This window comes from Ornithodoros turicata, chromosome 4 (assembly GCF_037126465.1).
Source record: "Ornithodoros turicata isolate Travis chromosome 4, ASM3712646v1, whole genome shotgun sequence".
Taxonomy (NCBI): domain Eukaryota; kingdom Metazoa; phylum Arthropoda; class Arachnida; order Ixodida; family Argasidae; genus Ornithodoros; species Ornithodoros turicata.
In genome coordinates this window covers 55678050-55700739 of record NC_088204.1, presented here as the reverse complement: position 1 = coordinate 55700739, position 22690 = coordinate 55678050, and the positions used below count along the sequence as shown (strand labels likewise).

The window sequence follows — 22690 nt, the reverse complement described above, 5'->3', positions numbered from 1 at the left end:
ACGGTATGTGTCTTATCAGCGTTCTTTAGTTTCATGAGTCTGGTCAAGGCCTTCCACCTAACCGTCCACCCCTTGCACTCACCTATTGCACTCGACTTTCGGTACATTGTGCGCCTTGGGGTACGGTCTCTCTTATCGAGGATTGTATTTACGAGCACTGCGTATCACGGAATGTGAAGTTGCAATCCACAGATGTCACTCTACGTCTTGCTTCCAATGACGTTATCCCGTCATAAACTGCAGTTGTGCTCTGGCTTCGATTTGATGGGCCCGACGAAAGCAGCGCTTCGCCCACCTTCCTGGCCTGGCAGTGCCCGTTATCCTGGGCAGGGACTTCATCATCCGGCAGAAATTAGCGCTGAACCTGCCCAATGGAGGATACGTTTACCGTGTATCGTCAGGATTTTTCCCCTCCGCCGTGGCAGAGGACAACAGTTTAGCTAAGCTACCTGCAGCGACGTCCGTCCAACCGCCCCGCTCCCGACTGTTTTTGGGGTCATTTAGTGGTCCTCAGCAGGAGCGCCGTCAGCTTGAACAAGTACCGCGGCAGTTTGACGGTGTCTTTACGGAGAAAAAAAAAAGGTTAAAATTGGGCTGTTCGGTTTTCTGAAACGCAGTGGATATTCTGTTGACCAGACCACAGAATAATGGCGCGCTTTATTCTGTTGACCAGACCACAGAATAATGGCGCGCTTTATTCTGTTGACCAGACCACAGAATAATGGCGCGCTGTATTCTGTTGACCAGACCACAGAATAACGGCGCGCTTTATTCTGTTGACCAGACCACAGAATAACGGCGCGCTTTATTCTGTTGACCAGACCACAGAATAATGGCTACTTTATTCTGTTGACCAGACGGACTGGCTTTATTTCTGTGACAACGCCTCCTCTTTCACAAGATTAAAGGCAAGACAGGAAGTTCATGAAGAGCCAAATTTCTTTACTTCGTGGATCATGGCAGCTTATACAACTTACATACTTTTGCACACAGTCATTGATGTTGATTGAGAGTTATGTCAGTCACAAGAAATATGTCCCATGTTGCTCCATTCATTGCTCAGGGAATTCAAGTGAATGCTGCGTGCACTCTTCAGTATATCATGATAGGAGTCCTGAAGCTGGAGCTACGACCACTGACCACAGTATAAATATGGTGACTAGATTTAAGTTATTTGACTATATAACGTACAATTGCCATGCCCGTTAGGAACCAGCAAAGGAAAACAATCAAAAACACGTGTACATGAATGCCCAGAAATTTTTACTGTGAGACACACACAAAGGTGTACAGATACGTGAATAAGATCGTCCATTTTCCAGCAGCCGATAACCATATTCATGCTATACAGAAAATATACAAACTTGCACACAACCATCATCACTCCTGGCACTTACCGAGTGAAAAGCTACTTCGTGTTATCTACAAAATATACAAACTGTTGCGCACAATCATCACTCCTGGCGCATACCGGCTGATAAGCTACTTCATGTTATCCACAAAATATACAAACTGGTGCACACAATCATCATCACTGTGCATGATGTGCATGGACAGTGTCATGCTAAGGGTAGCATTCTCTACAAAACCCTGTGCTTGATTTTGGCACTTTGTCAAGTGACACACATTTAAGGTGCCTCCACTCTAGACAAGAGTCGCAGCAAACCGAGGCTGCCGTGCCAATCTTCTTCTTGCACGTTGGACAGATCCAGACGGGGTTTTTCTGCTTCATCTCCACGATTGATGTTACACATGACCATGCATCGTCTTCGAAGTACACCTTTAGCTCTGCCAGATTGCAGCAAACATCAAGAATTGCTGACGACACATTTTGTGGCATGGCTTCCACTCCATCCTCTGAAATCTCTTTTCCATTCAACGCAAGGGCCACGGTCCCACTATCAGCAAGCCAACCAAGCATAATCCTTGCACGATCCACAGGGGCCTTCTTGACAAACGGCACTGGTCGTGTATACCTCCGCTTCAATGGGAGTCCAATTACCGTCTGTCCCCTTCCCTTTGGCCGTCTACTGTGTTTTAATGAAGTTGGCATCCGGATATGTCCGAAGGGATTTGTGGAACCTAGATTTATACAGCAAAAGTAAATAAACACAACTTAGTCTAAAGATAAACAGCTTTAGCCAACAATACTCAAACTCACCTTCAGAAGATACTCTGTTCTGTCACAGTCAGGTCATAATAATCCAAGGTTGTTCTGGTTCTGGTTCTGGTTCAGTTCTGAGGCCTTTCGTAACTGCTTTAGGATAATTGAAAACGCATATGGTGTAAGCAGGTTACAGTATGCCTCTTCGCATTGAGTGAGAGTTTGTTCCACTGGAGCTTTCAACAGGGCTTCCATTGCCCGGTGGTCCCGTTCTACACGCAAGCTGTTGACGACTGTGATGAGGTCAGCAAACATTTCGTGGAGGGGTGCGTACCGTTTGACGACCTGCATAATTTTCTGGTTGATGGCCTCAACGCGGTTGTTTGTCGAATTCCCAAAGGTTTCTGGTTTGTGGTTCAGTCCTTCAACCCATTCGTTGCGCATCCCGTGCCAGTTCGCATCAAAATCTGCTATGGCTTTCTTGCATTCAGTGTTCCGCAGTTGTTGATAGAGGTCATGATATTCATCTTCAGACTCTGCATAGCACAATTTCTGAAGCACCTCCAGGAGATGGATTCGCATTGACCTGGTGATGTCAATTTTTTCAGTCGTAACTGCTCTCTTGAACGTGCGCAGCACATGGTAGAGACATATCACATGCACAGCGCAGGGAAATATACTTTTTAGTACCTTCCTCTCCACATAGTCTTTGTCGGTCATTATGACACTGGTATGGCTGGTCGGCCCACAGTGCACTAAGAATCTGTCGAACAGAGCCCGTAGGGTTGCTTCCTCCATTTGCGCAAAGCACAAGGGCAACCACCTCACTCTCGTCATTGCAGTCTTCAACAAGTACGACGTAGAGGGGCATTCTTTTGTCATTAGTTTTATGGATTGCGTCAACAAACACAATCTCCGGAAAGTTCTTGTACGCATTCCTCATGTCACTGTTTTGGTAGAAGAGCCCAACGAACAGGTCGTCGTCATTTACAAGGACATCCATCACGCCACCCGATTTTCTCACATCTTCTGCAATCGTTTCCAGCGTGGAGCCTTTCACTTTGAACCCAAAGTTATCGCCCAAAGTTATCAATGACATCTACACGGAGATCCTTTGCCTGCACGCCCAACTATCGTCTCTAGGTCACAGTGTGTGTTTCCAGTGGATTCCGGGCCACGTTGGTATCTTGGGGAATGCCATCGCCGATTCTGCGGCCAGATCTGCTCGTGCGGCTGGGCCTGTCACTTCTGCCCAACTTACCCCGTCTGCCTGTCAGCTAGCCATTCGCCCATACTGCAGAAATAGCTCTCAGGCCTTCTTTCAAGACGCTGCCAGGACCAACCCTTTTCTGCACTCGATTGACCCTACGATGACCCACACACTGGTAGGCCGCTACCCCAGGGAGGAAGAGTCCCTGCTTCACAGGCTGCGATTGAATGTGGCGCGGACTCCACTGCTCCTCTTTAAGATGGGCCACCTTTTGTCACCGAACTGCCCCACCTGTCATGTTGAAGGAGACATCCCGCACTTGCTCCTCTACTGCACTCGCTACCACGAACATCGTCTTCTCCTACGGTCGCGCATCGCTCGCCTGCCGGTTTCGGACTTATCTCTAGCTCGCTGCTCGGCCCCACACAATGTAGTCAGGTGACAAAGGCACTTGCTCAGTTTCTGCGGTCCTGTGGCCTTCTGGGTGAACTGTGACCAATTTTGTGTTCGTTTTCCTCTTTGTTCTTTTGTTTTTCTTTTTGTTTATTTGTTTTCCTATGTTTGTTTGTTCCCCTTTTTCTTTGTTTTTCTTTTTGTTTGCCTTTATTTTTTTTCTTTCCTTCCCGAGAATAGCAAGCCGCCATAGCGGTGGCTAACCCCCCTCTTATTTTTTTTATATAATAAACATATCCCCCCCTTTCACTTTTTCTGCTTTCATTGAGATTGAGAGATTGTGCAGGCCTCTGAGAAGCACTCTCTTCCCAGCATTCAGGAAGTGATTCTGAACACACTTCTTGTTCGCCTTCACTGAAAGCAGTTTTTGGGCTTCGTTTTTTTTTTCCTCTTGGTTGAGCCTTCGCTGCCGAGGGAGCTGATTGAAGCATTTCTGAAAGAAAAGGGTGTATGAAAGCAGCGAAGAAGACAGAGTGGAGCGTGCGGGTTAATCCGTACCTCACTCAAAGGATGGTTGCGCTCGTCCGAAAATGTTTTCACTTCGAGGCTTTTCCCATCCGTAGAGGCGAGCAGGCATATCTCTGCAGGGCAGTGAATATTGAAAGTTCTGTACGGAACGAAAAAGACACCGATGCTGTCACTGTCCATCTGTAGCTATTTTTCCCGTTCGCTTGTCATGATAACTAAAACACTAATCGTTTTGCATATCAACTGCAACTGCATATCATGTATCAGTGGGAAATGCCAAACGGAGTACCGTGTTGACCGATAACGCGCGGTGTGCGGCTTTGGATGCTGATTTCAGCCTAGCAGAACTTGACGCCGCTTCAAGTTCAAGAAGATGCAAATCGTCGCCAGGTCCCGACGGCGTTGCCTACAAGCATATAGGTAGCTTACACATCAACGCTCAGAAGACTTTGTTAAGTCTAATCAATAAGAGCTGGAATGAGGGCAAACTTCCTGCGATATGGAAAATCTCCAGAGTAGTGCCCTTGCTGAAACCGGGAAAATCTCCCAGGGATATGGCATCCTTCAGGCCAATTAGCTTGTCGAGCTGCATGTGCAAGGCAATGGAAAATATGGTGCTAAGTCGAGTGGAATGGGTCATCGAGACACAAAAGCTGCTTCCAGAATGCATGTCTGGCTTCCGTAAGGGCAGGTGCACTATGGACAGCGTACTAGACCTGGTGACCTTCGTAGAACATGAACGCGCGCAAGGTCGCACGACAGCGGCAGCATTTTTAGACATCAAAAGGGCGTAAGACACGGTCAGTTACAGCCACGTCCTATATGATCTGTATAGCCTAGGAATACAAGGTCGGTCTCTACGGTGGATCGCAGACTACCTTGAAGGGAGGTCAGTGTATGTGCAAACCGAAGACTGGAATAGTGACAGTCATGGCCTCACAAGCGGGGCGCCACAGGGCGGCGTGTTGAGTCCCCTGCTGTTCAACGTGGTCATGGCGAACCTACCGGAACGGTTGCCGAAGAACGTGCACATTAGTATGTACGCCGACGACATCTGTATATGGTGCTCTGGTGTGCAGATGCCCGCATTGCGGCAGCGCCTTCAAAATGCCTTAGATTGTACGGTCTCCTTCTTAACGGAGAGGGGCATGGACATATCAGTCGAGAAAACCGTGTTTCTTCCCTTCAGTCGAAAGAAAATGAAGACTTTTCAACTGAAGCTTGACGGCCAGCCAATAAGGAGAGTGTCTCATCACCGGTTCTTGGGAGTAATAATCGACTCGCAGCTCTCATGGGCTGCGCACATTAAACATCTCAAGGAAAGAACTGACGCACGTATCAACATCCTACGGCACATCAGCGGCTCCCGCTGGGGAATGTCGACTGCGTCTCTTCTCGCCATACATAAAGCACTCATTCGGCAGATGATGGCCTACCATTTGCCCGTACTGCATGGAATAAGTGACACGTCAGAGAGGACACTGCAAAGTATATTATCGAAAAGCTTAAAAGTCTGCCTCGGTGTACCTTGTCCAACTTCAAATGTCCTAACTACAGTGGAAGCCAGAGAACTTCCATTAAATGTACTGAGGACGCAGGAAACAGTGCGGCACTACGTTCGTCTATGCACGCGGCATCACAAACACCCCCTTGCAAGGAAGGTGGCACGTCGAAATTCGCAATTCATCAACGTGATCGCTCCATATCGCAGTGCTTTACCAAAAGCACAGTTGACATTAACGGCGGTCGATCCTCCGTGGACACTGCAACTTCCTCGTATCGCGCTGACTGTTCCTGGTGTATATCACCAAAAGGCTTCACTACCATCTCCAGTGTTGAAACAGTACTGTCTGACTCTGATGGAGAGCCATCGTGCTAGGACCGCAATTTTCACAGACGGGTTGACGTCAACGTCTGGGTCTTCATCAGCGTTTGTTGTACCACAGCATAGTAGAGAAGGAATGGCAAGGCTTTCCCACAGAACATCGTCGACAGCAGCGGAATTGGTAGCCATGCAGCTTGCAATGCAGTATGTGGCCGCACGCCAGGAGCCCGCGCAATCGGTCATATATTGCGATTCAAAGGCCGGCCTCCAAGCCATAACATCATTCTTGGGAAGTGGCTGTATGGCGCCAATAGTACGGGACATTCTCATCGCATACAAGAAAGCAGTAGATACTGGCCACGACATACTGCTTCAGTGGATTCCTGGACATGTTGGCATACGGGGTAATGAAGCTGCAGATGAGATGGCGGATATAGCGCACCTATCGTCAACGAAACACACGGTGACATATTCCACGTCAGATGTGAAGCACATGTTAAAATTGCTGACAGAAGGCATTTGCAGAAGACAATGGTTAGAAGTCCACAGGCGGCCATCCTTGCTTCATCAGATTGACCCGGAGCTGAAATTCCATGTTCCGTCCAGCATACCGCGACCTATACAAACACTTTTGCATCGGTTTCGCCTTAACGTTCCGTACGGTCAACAGTTTCTCCATAAAGTCGGTAGGGCTAGTTCAGCAAACTGTCCAGGGTGTGCATCTGTGGAAAACACGGAACACATCGTTATGCACTGTACAAGATATGCATCCAAAGGGCTACATTGAAGTTTGCTCTAGACCGCTTGGACAATAGAACATTCGATATAGTCAAGGTGCTGGGTGTATGGGAACCCGGGAAGAGAGATGCGGCGTTGTCAGCGCTTGTCAACTTCATAGTGAGCAGTGAGATGGTATCTGTATTTTAGGACCGCATTCTAGGCATGTGTCGTCGAGTTCCCCGTTCCTGTTAGTTTCTTGCACTTCAGCTCACTTCTAGGGATGTAGCTACGGATATGCACGTACAGTTCGGTGACTGGGAGGGGTGATGTCTTTCTATTTTTACCTTTTCATCTTTTCAGTTTTCTTTCTCCTTTCATTCATTTCATTTCCTTTGTGGGAGTAGCAGAATTCGTCAGTGACGAATTCAATATCTTCCGTTTTTCTTCTATAATCAAACTCAAACTCAACTAATCGTTTTGCACGTGCTTACATCTGATGAGGCCGAGATCCCGTTGACTCCGACTGATGTTGTCGTCCTCCATGTTTGCAGCTGTAACTCAAGCTGTAGTACTGCAGGCTGTCACTCATGGGGCGTACGATGCCTTTTTTCCGTGCTCCACTTATAGTACGGCATTTGCTGATCCAATACTCTGCGTACACAGTTCGCTCGTACTCAGCTATCGCCAAGCTAAGCTCATCAAACGAGGCAAATGTCGTGCCCACTTGCATTACGACGGTGAACGGCGCAGACACCCAGTCTGGTTCGAACTGCGCAAGCGCGGCGATGGCGTCATGCCCAACCGGATAGGCGTAGGATTATCCCGTGGACCAGACCGTCTGGTCAACAGAATAAAGCGCGTCGTTATTCTGTGGTCTGGTCAACAGAATATCCACTGCGTTTCTGGAATCATGATTAAAAGCGTTAAAACCCCAGTGCCGGGGAGCTAAAAAGACTGACACAAACACAAGTTCGCCAGTCTGTTCGCCAGTCAGTGCATTTGTTTGTGTTAGTCTTTTTAGCTCCCCGGCACTGGGGTTTTAACGCTTTTAATCATGATTTACGGAGAGACCTGGTAAGTCATGTGCGTTACAGCATAGCATGGACATGGGTAACGCTAGTCACTGGCGTTTTAATCCGAGACCATTGAGTGTGCATAAGCGTGCTTTGTTAGACGCTGCTCTTGATGAAATGCTCCAAACCGGTGCAGTTCAAAGGTCCCAGAGCCCTTGGGCATTTAATGTCGTCCTGGCTCCGAAACGTGATGGTACATGAAAGAACTGATGTTCTGAGGATGGAACAACATAGAAGGGACAAATACATACAAGGCCTCAATTTGCCTAAGAAAGCCTACAGCTGGCTAACCTTTTCAGTGACTTTCATCTTTCATCGTGATGGTACGGCTAGGTTATGCGTCGACTACCGTCGACTTGACGCAGTACTCTTACCCCTTTCCTTCCATCGAATCAATTACGTATTCCCTGTGCAATGCAACCGTGTTTTCCATGCTTGAATGTTTTTTTTTTAATTCCGTGTTAGCGCCGAGAAACAACTGTGGCTATCAGCAGCGTACAGACGTGGACAGATGGAGATAGGACAGCAGGAGAGAGTGGGCGACAGAGTCGTTAGTATGCGTCCTGGGCAGACTTCAGGGACTCTGCCGACATTCGTCTGGAAAGTCTTCGGAAACACCAGGGAAAACCTCAGACAGCATAGCCGGTGACAGGATTCGAACACTGTCACCTCCCAGTCTCTGCGTGGAAAGCGGCCACCCTAACCATTATGCGACGGGAACTGGTATGCTTGAATGTACGTAGTAGAGGATTTTGGCAAAACCAAGTTGCATTTGAGGAGGTCCCGAATACAACCTTTACCTATCATAGGGGTTTGTTTGAGTTTGTACGGATGACTTTCGGTCTGTCTAACTTTCCCGCCAGTTTCCAACGGCAAATGGATACCGTATTGGGAGATGCGAAGTATAATTCTCAATGTCGTACATGGATCACGTCGTAGTGTTTTCCAGAAATTTCCAGGAACACTTGAAACACCTGTCAATCGTCCTTGCAAGGATGAAGCAGGCAGGACTAACCACTAACTCCCGCAAAGTGCAGCTGGCATCGCCTAGGATCAGCCTTTTTGGCTTCATGGTGGACAGAGGACCATCAGTCGTAGCGATGACAAAATGAAGGCGATCATGGCCTTGCGATCAGGCGATCATGGGGTAAAAGCCTTGCAGCGTTTCTCGGGTATGGTTGGTTTCTACAGACAATTGGCGCATCACGTAACCAATTGTTGCGCAACGATACACGCTGGCAGTGGGGTGAAGAGCAGGAAATATTCATTCGAGATCTTTCTCAGGCAATCGCTAATACAGCCAGGCTATATTTGCACGACCTCAACAAACCGTTTGATGTGCAAACAGACGCTAGCGATTATGGTGTTGGCGCAGTTCTCCTGCAAGAGCATGACGCTATTCTCTGTCCAGTGGCTTTTGCAAATCGTACGCTGAATCCGGCAGAACGGAATTATTCCGTCACGGAAAAGGAGTGCTTGGCTATCATCTTCGCTCTCAGGCAGTTTGATCTCTACCTGGACGGCGCCACTTTCTCTGTCCAGACTGACCACCAGGCGCTTTCATGGCTGCAGGTGCTTCACAACCCATCTGGATTTCTCGCCAGGTAGGCCTCTTACGCTACAAGGCTACTGCTTCAATGTGGAGTACAGGCAGGGCTAGACGAACGTGGTAGCAGACGTGGAGAGGAACGCACCGTGGCGCCTTCACAACTCCTGGCAGCCGCACAAGTGGCACGAGACGTATCTTCGTGTTGGGGCACGGTCGCGAGCAAAGAGCAGCTCCTAGACGCTCAGAGAGCGGACGGCCTTTGTCAGCGGGTGTCTCAACGGTTAACTGAGCAGGACTCTGCAGGCACCGGAACGACTGACGGACGGCACGACTCCTATTTGCTGAGCGTCATCCCCATTCTGAGGACCCCCACCCCTATTCGTGGGATCTGAGGATCATCCCCATTCAGAGTCGTGGTGCCACGTAAGTTGCGTAAGTCTTTCATACGTTACTTTCATAACTCTGCCTCGGCAGGTCACAGCAGTGGCAGGAAAACTTATGAAAAGTTATGTCGGGTTGCGACATCGCCAGGAATGAGTCATGATGTAGCTAAGTATATTTGTACTTCTCCCGTATGCCAGAGAGCAAAGCCTCGTGGTGGTCCCTTACAGCCTGTTCAGAGCAATAGGCCCTAGCGGTTAGTTGCTTGGGATATGATGGGACCATTTCCCTGTAGTCCTAGAGGTAACCATTATTTGTTTGTGGTTACTGATCATTTCACGAAATTGGTTGATCTGTTTCCTCTCAGAACGCTGACTTCCCAGAGAGTGTGGGAAAGACTACTCGACACTTTTGGCCGGTTCGGGTTTTCCGCTCAGCTGATCACTGGCAACGCAATCAACTTTACAAGTAAGGCTTCTTGCGCTGTCTTAGGCGTTCAGTACAAGAAGACCTCCCCGTGTCACCCTCAGGCTAACATTACCGAACGTGTTAATCGAAACCTGAAAATGATGTTGGTTGCTTTTACTAGTCAGCACCACCGTGCCTGGGATCTTCCCCTGACTAAACTGGCGTTCACCACACAGACAACAGTTAAAGGGACTGTCGCATCCGGAACCGTGGTTACGAATCCAATACCACTGTGTTCGGTACACTACCACGAGCTATTTGCCAAATTTTCTCCTTCCAAAACGGACCGGGTGATGAGGAATCGAATTTAAAAGATCCGGTTTCGTTTTGATCCTCGAAAGCGCCAGCGCCAACAACATCGCGTGACGCAAGGTCGAATCTGGCTAATCCGCTGTGAAGGACGCTGTCGTCTGCCGCCAAGTCTGGGGCTGCTTTGTTTTTTTCCGGCACGTCGCCCGTATTCACATGTGACACTTTCTAGTGACTCGGATACTATCCGCTTGCATCCTTCGCGTGGGATGTCGTTTGGAAACCGACGCAGCGTTCCCGACTCCAGGAAAACTTCCTTCGAAAACCTCGATGTTTGATTTCGCACGCCAAGGATACAGCTACAGCCAGACCCCAGACGAAGCGAAAGTTGGAAGCAGCTACATCACTAGCGGGTATCCAGATGAAGCAAGGAGTGTTCATGCTGTCCGTGTATGCTCCGCGCATTTCACCGATAATGTGTACCTGGATGAGAATATCATGGAAGTGCAACTTGGATTGACACAAAAAAGGAACGATTTGAAACTTGACGCCGTTCCGACAGTGTTCCACGAACAAAGTGAGCCAGCAACTTCGACAGTAAGTCACAATGTCTATGTAGTTTCCCAATCGGGTCTGTCACTCTTGCGCGTGAGTAACTTAGCAGCAAAAGACGAAATCGGTACAACGTAAGGTACCCCTAACCTATGATTAATAACTAGATAAATAAAATACTATAAACAAGTTCAAGTGATGTCATTCATATGAACGTGATTGACTTTTCTCGTTGTCGGACGCGTTATCATGAAACTTTCACTGTTACTGAACCTGTGACTTTTGTGGAATGTGGTAGACATGATTGGTTTTCATGTGTGTTACAGCTGCAGGCAGTTCGACAGGGTCAAGCGCAAGTGGTACGTATATTACTTAAATACATATAATGTGTTTACAATTTTTGGACACAGAACAATTCGCAAACTATGAACCCCGATCACTAAAAGGAAGAACTGACGCTGTTTTTGTGCTGGTGTTAGAAACAGGCACTATACAAACAGTACCTCTGTCCGTAACATAAGCACCATAACCCACTTCCCAGTTAACTTTTATCTCTCTGTTTGTGAACTGTTTGTGTGCTGTAGGGCGGCGGTTTTTGCGGTTGTCGTACCCAACTTGAGGTGCACTTTTGACGTTCTGTGTTATAGAAGGACCAGGTGCTGCTGATCAAGTCCCATCCATCCATGAAACGGCATCAAACAATGTACGTGTGTGCACGGCAATTTTGCTCAGAGACCTGGTTTTTACACTAATGCCTTTACGACGCCTCTGACAAATTAGGATCTTCCAGAACAGTGCTTTCTTCATCCAAGTTCAAGAAGTAAAGAGAATGACTTCATGGCTTCTACTGACATCTCACAGCTACATGCCAAGACAAAATAACTTGACAGCAGGAAATGAAAAGAAAAAAAAAAGGTCCGTTTCAGGTCCACCCAAATCTTTGTGCAGAGGCTGACAACAACAACGCTATTGTGAGATGATGAATGATGCTGATGTAGCGTTGAGATTAAGCCCTTGTTTCCTTTTTTTGCAATGCTATACATTACTGCTGGTTAAATGTAAAATGATGCACCTACCTCCAGACATTAAAGGGGCTACCAGAGATGTAGTGTCAATTCAACAGAAAACCTGCATGTTCTACGAGGCACTGTCACATAAGCATTGGCTAAATTTGCTGTCCTGTGAGCTTTGATAGGATATGCCGTAGATAGTAAGAGGCCCCTTACTGTAAAAGGGAGGTGCATTAATCGAGTAGTGGGGTCTGAGCATGAGGGCCATTTCAGGATGTACAGGTCCCGACAAAAGTTTACGGAACACGCGAGCGGTGTATTTTCTCCTCGGTACGACACCCTAGCGGCAAGCGGAAGCTGGCGAAATCAGGCCAGTTCACTGCCTCAGAGGGGTGGACGACTGCGCTCTTTGCGACACACAACGGTAGTTTCGGTATGATTACTGTTGCATATGCCCGCGAAGTGAGTTGGATTTTACTGTTGTGCTCGCCAACAACACGTGATTCAACGATTGTTGAGACAGCCGCTATCATCGTGATAAGGATGAATCATGGTGTCAACACTTTACAGTGTATTGCTTTTATTGGAAAGCTATGATATGTAGACAAGAGAAAGAAAGGTATCTTGTAAATAGTTGCTTTATTATGAACGACGCGTGACGAGCTGATAAAGAATTGACGCTGACATTGATAAACAACTGACGTTAGTCACGAGTTGTTGACGAGCACAACAGTTAAATCCAACTCACATCGCGGGCACATACAACAGTAATCATACCGAAACTACCACTGTGTGTCGCTAAAAGCGCCGTCGTCCACCCCTCTGAGGCAGTGAACTGGCCTGATTTCGCCAGCTTCCGCTTGCCGCTAGGGTGTCGTACCGAGGAAAAAATACACCGCTCGCGTGTTCCGTAAAATTTTGTCGGGACCTGTACTAACCCTTCTAAAATTTTACACTTGGTTATGCCCAGAGATCGATCCAGATCCCCCCCAACACCCCGAGTTTTTTTCCTGTGTACCACTGTTATAATGAAACCGTCCAATTTACTGTCCAATCGTCCTGTTTTCATTGCAATTGAAGTACTTACAAAACTGTTTATTTTATTTTTTATTTTTGTGAGTCCCCGCTTCAGATCCCAAGGGACATTGACAGTGTGGTGCACGCTGATAACTGTCTCTGCATAGCAAATAATAAATATCTGTGCGTGAAGAGTTGGATGTGGACTTGTGCAATGGCTCTTGAATGGACAACACTCAGTCAACACAAAGATTTATTCACATTTGCGTAACTTATTGCCTGTCATTATAATAATTATTATAATACATAGACAAGAGGTAATGCTCTGCCAAGGATCTCTGAAGTTACAGTCTTGAAAGCTGTTTTCAAGACAGTGGTGCTAAAAAATTGGATCAATGGCAGGTATCAAAATTTGTTTTGCTGTATCAAGGTAGAACAATCTTCCGTGGGAATGACAAATTTTGGACATTCCCAGACAGATGCATCACTTACTATGATAATGAGGTGTAACTGTACCATTAGTGAGTTATGAAACGTTACCTGAAATTATTTGACGTGTTATATCCCTCACATGCTATAATACTGCCAACGATAAGAAGCATTACACTATCATTAAAAGTATAACTGTCACTTATGGCCAGGTAGTTTATTGCTCCTGCCTATTCCTTTGCACTTCTCGGGATTACTGTGGTAACACAGATTCTGTTTCACACTTCTCAATTGGAAACTACGCAAGTCTATTATGGTGTAGGTGTGAACAGGAAATGAGGCACACTAAAGATGACAGTCCTGATAGGACCAGGATGGAAAAACGTTGGCGAATCATGCGGACGACACACCCAGGTATCTGTCGTCTGTTTTTCGGTCCAAGGAATCTCCAAACTCAGCTTGTAAACACACAATAAGCAGTGAACCTGACGTAGCTGTAAAAAGAAAGGACACTTTCCTAAACACGTAGCATAGTAATTTCCTGACAATCATTCTAATTCTAACCCGGCCCTTGAGTTGCACAGTTGGTTAGAGCCTTCGTAACTTTCATGGGGCATTCGTCGTGTGTGCAAACAACGACGACAACTACGAAAATAAGGATTGCTCGACGTGCCTATCTATCGTGGACACAGTAGGCGAAGACTGTGATCGTCGCTGCAATACTGCGGTAGATACACCACTAGAAGTTCTGGCCGATGACAGGGAGCTGGGAACAAAGTGTGATGCGTGCGTGTGGTGCGTGCCGTCATTGCACAACTCTACCACTTCACCAGCACTGCAGCATATAGGTACTCATCCAGTTCCTGAGGAACACAGACGCCGCACAAACACTTGGATTGTTTCTTGCGTCGTAGTGTGAATGTCACGGGATTAAGTATTGAGCACTCCGAATATGAACGTACCTAAAGCAGTGGTCCTGAGGCTCGTTCTGTTGCGCTAACGCAGCTGCGGCACGTACATCACCAGCGACTTGCAGAATAAGCGGATCCGTCGAATATTGGCCGTCATCAAACATGTATATTCGTCACGGGAGCTATTACTAAAGGCATTTGAACAGCACGATTCGCCACTTCCGCGTTCCGAGTCCGCCATCTCCGTATGTGCCTTCGTCTCCCTGACCTTGCTCATGCAAGCTGCAAGCCCTGCAAGCCGCGGGGACTCCTCTGGCTCACCGCGTTCTTATTGGTCAGATTCCATGTGACGTTGCTAAAGATTCTCAGCAGGGAGTTCCGCTTGACGCCCGCTTCCGTCGTCTGCTGTAGCGCCGCTTACACACGAATTATGCAAAAAGTATTCCGTCGACCGGAACGGAACTTTCGGAGTCATGGTCAGTGAAGGACGGGGAATCTCATTTCACTGTGGTTTCGGAATCGATCTGTGGTCGATGCGACTGTCCCTTTAACAGATCTACAGGCTTCACCCCGGCGTTCCTGAACTTGCGACGAGAGGCACCTTTTCCAAAGGAGATTGCTCTATGCGTCCGGGATGCCAGTAGCTGGTCTCCTTATTCAAGATTTGCTGAGGGCCTCCCGAGTCGACTGGACGATGCAGCTTGGACGGCCCGGGAGAATCTGTGCGTCGCAATGTTGGACCAGGCTCCCCAGTACAACTGAGGACGACGGAGTCTCACCTACAGCGTAGGTGACCTTGTCCTTCGACGGACTCACCCGTTAAGTGATGCGGCACGCGGCTTTTCAGCTTCGCTCGTAGATAGGTGGGATGGCCCCTTCGAGGTAAGTACGTGCTCCTCCGTCCACACTTACAGGCTTTGTAGCTGTGACACGGGCGAAGAAACTGGGCTACTACACACTACACATCTATCTCCATCGCGAGAACTTAGTGCTTGTGTTTCGTTCGTGTGATTACTGCTTTTTGTGTCTCAGGACATGTGCACGAAGGGCCTTGTGAGACTCTCCCCGGTAGGTGCTTCCACCTGACGGTTTTCGTTTTTTTTTTTTCCTTCTTATAGTGATGGCCCCGAGACAAAACACTCAGAGGGTTGCGGCCGGCTCATCTCGTCAGCAGCAGCCAGGCAGGACGTCGAAACCGTCGAGACCTGAGGCCAACCACATCACCCAGGTCTTCATCCGTTGCCAGCTGGACGGTGGCGGCGTACAACCGACCCGTTTCTTGGGTATCTAGGACACGCATTAGCACTGTATTCTCATATTGAACTTCTTGTGTGTATGTGTGTGTGTGTTTGCGTGCATGTTTTTTTTTTCTGTTCGCGCGTGGTGTTTGTCCCTTCATTAAGACATTTTCTTCTCTATTCCATGGAAGCCCACATAATCACGAGAGTGCTGCCACCTGATGTGATGCTTTGCTAGCGAGGAGTACAGGGTATCTGTCCAAACTATTTTAGGTACATTCAGTAAGCACCAACCTTTGTGTCTGCTTGCTTGTGTTGTGATCTGTGACAATGAACTTTTCGGGGAGCTGACCCCTAACATCAGGGTGAAGACATCACATGCGATACTCCAGTGGTCCTGTTACTGATGTGGAAACTACGAATTGCAGATGCGTTTGACAAATTCATTTCGGTGAACAACACATATGAACCAGCACACACATGGGAAAACGAACAGGTACATCATCGTGGAAATCTTGAAAGACATCATGTAAGTTTAGCTATAGTGCGTTGCCTCTGTACTGACTCGTGTGTACGTGTTTATTGCGAAGCAGATATGATGCAGGCTTCACCCATCCAACCTCATCATCTGCTCCATGGTAATACAAGCTTTTTGCAGCCGTGCCGTTGAATGTAAAAATGCTGAATCATTTTAATAAATAATCTGCAGGGAAGTATTATAATCATGTTTCACGGGTGTCCTGCAGTTTTGTTCTTAATTACATTATGTTTTGTATTCCGAAACTTGGACCGTCAGTGCAATGCAGAGCTGGGGCGCGTGCTACCGAACGTTCCACAGCATATGTAGAATGTATTTTTGGTACATGGCATGTGCATGCATGTATCACCACTGCCAAATTGCATGCTGTGTTTCCCATACACACACAATATAGGTAATACAGGAGATGCAGGCCCCACATCTCCATAATATATTTGCTATAACCCATATAAGACCCGTACTTATATCACTTATAGGTCCTATATCCAATAACACCATATGTATAGGACCTATACATATTACTTTTTCCAGTTGAGTCCACACGTGTAATACGTATAATGACGTTGTGATAAATCAGAGTAACAGTTGCAAAGAATATATTTATTGTATTTTATACAGCGAACTAAAAAGCGATGCCACTGCGAGCAGCAGACTGCATTCGTCTACACATGTGCCCAGAGCCGAATATTAAAAGGGAGTCTGGCCTTTGGGAGGAGTCCCCAAAAGAGGCTCGACCTGTCAATCACAGTCCCGGGCCCCTGAATGGCTTGCTTTTTACCACGGGGGTCGCCATGACACCTTACTGCCACCTAAAATGGCGACGAAAACAAACACGGTGAAGCGGGAATTTCGTGGCAAAAAAATTTCACACACTGCTCTGATTTTACGCTACAGATGTACATCTTCATATACTTTTCTCGAAATCAGTTTCAACCAGGGTGTCGAACCGCAACAAATACGGGTTCGGTTCGGGTTCGGGTTCGCATTGTTTTGATTTCGTTCCGGTTCAGTTCTGGTTCGGCCACGCCAAAAATCGAACCGGTTCGCAAACCGGTTCGCAGCCCCGAACCGGTTCGCGAACCGGTTCAACGCTTCCGTTTTATATGTTCTATAAAACTGCTTTTTTCAGGAAATGCGTGGCTAATATCTTACTGCTGTTGTCTGCATTGACGTCTCTAGAGGTGAGGTAGCCCTTTAGCAAGAGCAATGCTGAGAAACGGATGAACACTTATTGCAAATAAAGTCCACGCTGTTGAAGCGGTGTAGTCCTGCTACTTTCTGTTCCCAAAATCTTTTTTCACACGCACAGTGCCAGCAAGATACACTTAAAGGAAGCCTAATGAGATGGACAGCGTAACATATAGACGACAGTACTTGCCGGCACACTGCCTTCGCAGCGTGAATCGATCTGAAACCGTACTGAAGCATGTCGAAAGTAAGCCGCCAGCCTTACTCTGTCCGAGCTCACAGCAGTGTACTAGTTCATCCACAACTCAAAGGCAATGTGTCACGACACAACTGCACTACCAATAAGAAGAACCACATTTACTTTTCAAACCACGACCAATCAAACAGGCACCGTTCTGCGTACGCTCCTTCTCCACTTCTCATGTTTCTGACTTGTTTAATTTGTACTGCTCACGTGTAAAGGGAAATCTTGGGCGCTTATTTGATCACATATTCGTCCTGTAGAGATACATAACTGGCCTACTCCATTCCTGTTTCATTCGTCCGCGTGCACTCTTAAAAATGAACTTCACCGCATAGCACGCTCCTAGCCAACCACCATCTCGAATGATATCGTTATCTGCCCTGATTTGTGAAAACGGGAGGCGTACGCCTTTTTGTCACTTATGCTCTTCATAATTGTCACAAAAAAGGCGTTCGCCTCCCGTTTTCAACAAATCAGGGCAGATAACGATATCATTCGAGATGGTGGTTGGCTAGGAGCGTGCTATGCGGTGAAGTTCATTTCTAAGAGTGATGGCACCTCTTCTCTGAAGAGTAGACGCCGCATCACCGCGTGCGTGGGGCGCTAGCCGCGGCGCTCACAAGGACAACTGCGCTTCAACGTGTTAAAAAGACACTGAAAGTATACTTACTATAGGTCGTCGTCTGACTGCTAGGTGAAAATTTCTGAAATCCATGATATAGACGCGTGATGATGATACCAATGTGCCTTCGTTCGGGGATAGAGAGGAACTCTTATGCTGACTTCTTTTATGTCCGAACCGTTTTGTTGCGAACCGGTTACCACTATTATTTTTTACGGTTCTGCTCCGGTCGGGTTCAGCAGTGTCATGAAAATTTCGGTTCGGGTTCGGTTCCGGCAAAAATAACGGTTCGGGTAGGGTTTTCGGTTCGGGTTCGGGTTCGGTTCGACACCCTGGTTTCAACTGATTCTCCGCTATCGATATCTAGGCGAAAATAACATTTTTTTTTTCGTCGGTGTTAGGCCTAGTTAACACAGCGATCACAACGAAATCATAACAAAAACGACACTGCGCTGTACAATTTTGAATTCAATCACTGATTCTTATGGTTATAAACATTCTTGCTCTTTTATTCCAACTATTCATGTATATAAGTTAAAAAATCGTACCGACGGCAGGAGGTATACCAGAAGGTGGTTCTCCGGCAGCGGTAAAATAGCGGAAACAGACAACAATTCCCGACGTGCCTTGCGCAGCCTAGGTGGCGTTCATCCAATTTGCTGGAAAAATCCACTAGTTTTCGAGATCACGAGAGGCATCCATTTCAATCCCATCCGATCCACTTGCTACTCAAAATGACACTGGCCTTGTTGGGGGGACAAATAGTGAGGATAGGGTGATTAATAGCGTCCCATATTTCAAGACGTCAGTGGTCAGAAAGCTGAAAAAGTGTGTGGAGCTTCATGTATAGGCGTGACCCATTAATGGCCAGACTCCCTTTTAATATACGGCTCTTCATGTGTCCACACAATGGGCACACCTACTTCATGGTCTTCTCCAGCCGCTATTACGAGGAGGTCTTCATATTTACGTTTCTGTTCCCCTTGCGTTTGCTGCGGCACAACATTTAGCGCTGCTTTAGAGCCTTGATTATAATTTCGTAGGCCAGGTTACGCATCCGCCATGTTTGCTATCCACGCCGCTGCTCTCCCTTCCCAGCATTCTCGTACGTGGCGCGCGCTGATTGATCCAGAGTAGCGACTCAATCAGCAAGCAATCTCGAATCGAAGCAATCTCAACTCTGGCGTCGCTTCTTTGGACAAACAACAACAACTTTATTTTGAGAAGGAGAGTGGGGAGGTTCATCGCCAGAGGCGATACTCTACCCCATTGCTGGTGGGGATGTGGGGAATAAAATAATGAGCCCCTTCACAATAACGATCGAAGTCCGATGGTGTCCAGAAATGTCAAAAGAGCTTTGAGCGCAGATTGTTGCTGGGCTGGATTGGGCCAGGGACCAAGCGAATTTCGATACGGAGAAGGGGCGAGAGTCCAGCTGACTAAGAAACTCGGAGAATGCGGCTCGGGAAGGTTGGTAGTGGGGGCAATGAAGAAGAATGTGCTCCAGATCCTCAAGAGGACCACAGTGGCAGCAGGTGGGAGAGTCAACTTGTCTCAATCGGTAACGCCACTGAGCTGTAAAGGCCACATCGAGGTTCGAGGAGCTGTAAAGGCCACATCGAAAGGTTCTTTTGACACCTTAGCGACGTCAGCGGGATTCACGGATTGCTGTGTGAACCTGACAAGTTGACCGGCGCCTCCGTCGTTCACGAGTTCCGCGGCGTTCGTTGCTGTAGTGTGAGTATAGCATTATGCTTCATTCACAAAGCTTTACCTCGATATTCGCGGTTTCAATCGTACCCTCTCACTACTCCGTTATCGCGCTTCGTCAGGCGTCGACAAACAGTCCAGAACTCGTCCCATTCATGCATCCAACAACTTTCCAGAAGTTGCCGTACCCCACACGATCGAACTTTGGAATAGCCTCCCCGAATAGCATCGTTAGCATCGTCGATAATGCTTCGTTCCATGGCGGCGTTTCCGAGTACTTAAAATCATCCAGCATGCCCTAACTCTCAACATTCCATTCGGTCGCATACATTTTGTTTGTCTTCATTCATGATGACAATACTACCCATTTGATCATTTCTTTCTTTCTTTGCGAAACACATTTGTGCTAAGTTTTTATATTTTTCTAATGCATATTTATCTATATGTGTTGAGCTGCCCTAACGGTTTTATTAATTATGTGTGCATTTACTTCACAGCAATTATTTCTGTTGTAACTTCCTTTATGTATGCCCTTGGACCTTTAAGGTTCCCAATAAATGAAGTGAAATGAATGCACTCGAGGAGCATTTGTCATCATCATGATAAAGTCACGCTACCTCACCTTCCGAACGACAGCACCACGAGTGCTGTGTATCGGTCGGCTGGAGAAGGTGAAGGAATATCGAAGCGGTCTCTTGCGTCTCCCCCGTGCATGAGCCAGCCACGCGTAGTTGACTGCCGGACTGCCGAATAAAAGAGCGAATTGGTACGCTGCTCCACTCAAGAAATATGTAAACTGAATCCAATGAAGTACTTAAGCAAATCGCTATATGTTTCTTTCTTTCTTTTTGTTCGTGCGTTGTGTAGAATATTTTTCACTGAAGGTCACGATCGGAAAAACAGACATCTCAAAAGCGTCCGATGTAAAATATACAAACTACGATCTTTATTTTATCAGTGACCGTATGCAAACGAGCCCTCATTGCTCAGCTCTTGACAGATGCTCGAAGGATGTTTACCAAGAAAGCGCTTCAATAGCATCAGCCGTATCTGAATCATTCACCGGGGAGATTTTCATGACACACGTGCTGTTTGCCTACACATCGTTACAAAATGTGAAGCGACATAAAAAATATTAACTATTATAATCTTAATCGAATTGATACAGTGTTGAACAAAAGTTTTCGGAACACGCTCCGGCACAATCCTTCCGCAGAGTGACACGCCAGCAGTGCATGGAACCGTAACGACTTGCGGACATGTGGACAGTCCGTACGGTACAATGCGTTGCTAGCGGGTAACTTTAAGGAGGGTATGCGGCGGAGCTTTTCGTTGTAAACTTTTCTGTAAACTTTTGTCCGGCACCGCAGTAACAAAAAGCAGGTGCCTTTCGTGGGACGGACATTGGCGTTAGAATCCCTGCTGGAAACTGTCTCATTCAAAATCCTATGAAAATCTCATTGAACCTATGGGATACCATGTACACAAATCTCATTCAATGTCTGCAAAAAATCTCATCCCCAATAGGTTATTTGGGACAAATATTACATTGAGAATTGTGCCATATTCAATGAATCTCAATGAGAAATCACAGTAAGTGTTAATGAGACGTAATGAGAAATCACAGCAAGTGTTAATGAGATATAATGAGAAATCACAGAAAGTGTTAATGAGATGTAATGAGAAGTGGCGGCTTCAAACCCATTGAATGTCCCCGTCATGTCTCATTGAACCAATGAGCCTCAGCAGGATATTTCTCATTTGAATGGTTCTGCACTTCGATTCGCCAGTAGGTTTGTTGTGGTATAGTCACATTAGATGTGTAGAGCTTTCCAATGAGTGTAAATGAATTCCCGCAAAAATGAATTAGACTCAATGTGACTTGGATAATTTACTGGATCAATGCACTACATATTGTAATCTATCACAGCACATATTCCAGCTTGGGTGTAATATTCTCAGTCGCACTGTGCCTTCACAGATTCGCAATGTTTGGCTAGTAATACTGTCGTGCATCAGGTAGTGAGAAATAGAAAATCAAAAAGATGCAATTAACATTAACAGTAGCTGAAGGCGCAACCTCCTTCACTCCTGCTCCTTTTCCGGGGAGCACCTCATGAAGCGCCACAATGGGGTGTAAACCGAACACTAGAGAACAGGCTGCCAGAAGTCACTGGCATTTGACAGTTTGGCATTTGGCCAAACTGGCACAGGCATTTGGCAGTTTAGCATTTTGGCAGTTTGGCATTCGCACTGGCATTTGGCAGTCTGACGGCAGTTCAGAGGACTATGGATAAATATCGGGTAACTGGTACACTTCTTGGTTCGCATTTAGGACTTGAGGATCAAGCGTCCAAAATACGCTGCTTACCTTTGTCGTAACAGAGCTCGTGCACGGGTTCAGGAACAAAATGCATGACTGAGCACCTCACTACACAAATGCAAAGACGTTCACATTTTTGTACGGTCGGCGGAATGGAAGGGCAGGAAGCACCATCTGATTTACCAGACTCCGTCTTAGATCTTACACGCCTAGTGATGTGTCGTTCGTGGACGAACCCTTCAAACTGAACTAGTCGTTCGAGTCAACTGAACGAACTACTTCAACAACAACCAAAACATTAATTCCGCAATTCAGTTCATTGGGCCTCGACACCCACAACGCATACGCTTTGATACGCTTCCGAGTCTGACATCTGCCCCATCTAACGAACGTTTTGTAAAGCTAACA

The 22690-nt window shown here is 46.9% G+C and overlaps 1 long non-coding RNA gene across 1 annotated transcript; it reads left to right on the top strand.

Annotated features, from left to right (window-relative positions):
• Positions 1-11247: 11247 nt before the first annotated feature.
• On the top strand, positions 11248-12040 carry LOC135393212 (uncharacterized). The gene is made up of 3 exons (XR_010422530.1): positions 11248-11411; positions 11700-11755; positions 11833-12040. It is a non-coding gene; the product is annotated as an uncharacterized LOC135393212 (long non-coding RNA).
• Positions 12041-22690: the final 10650 nt, after the last annotated feature.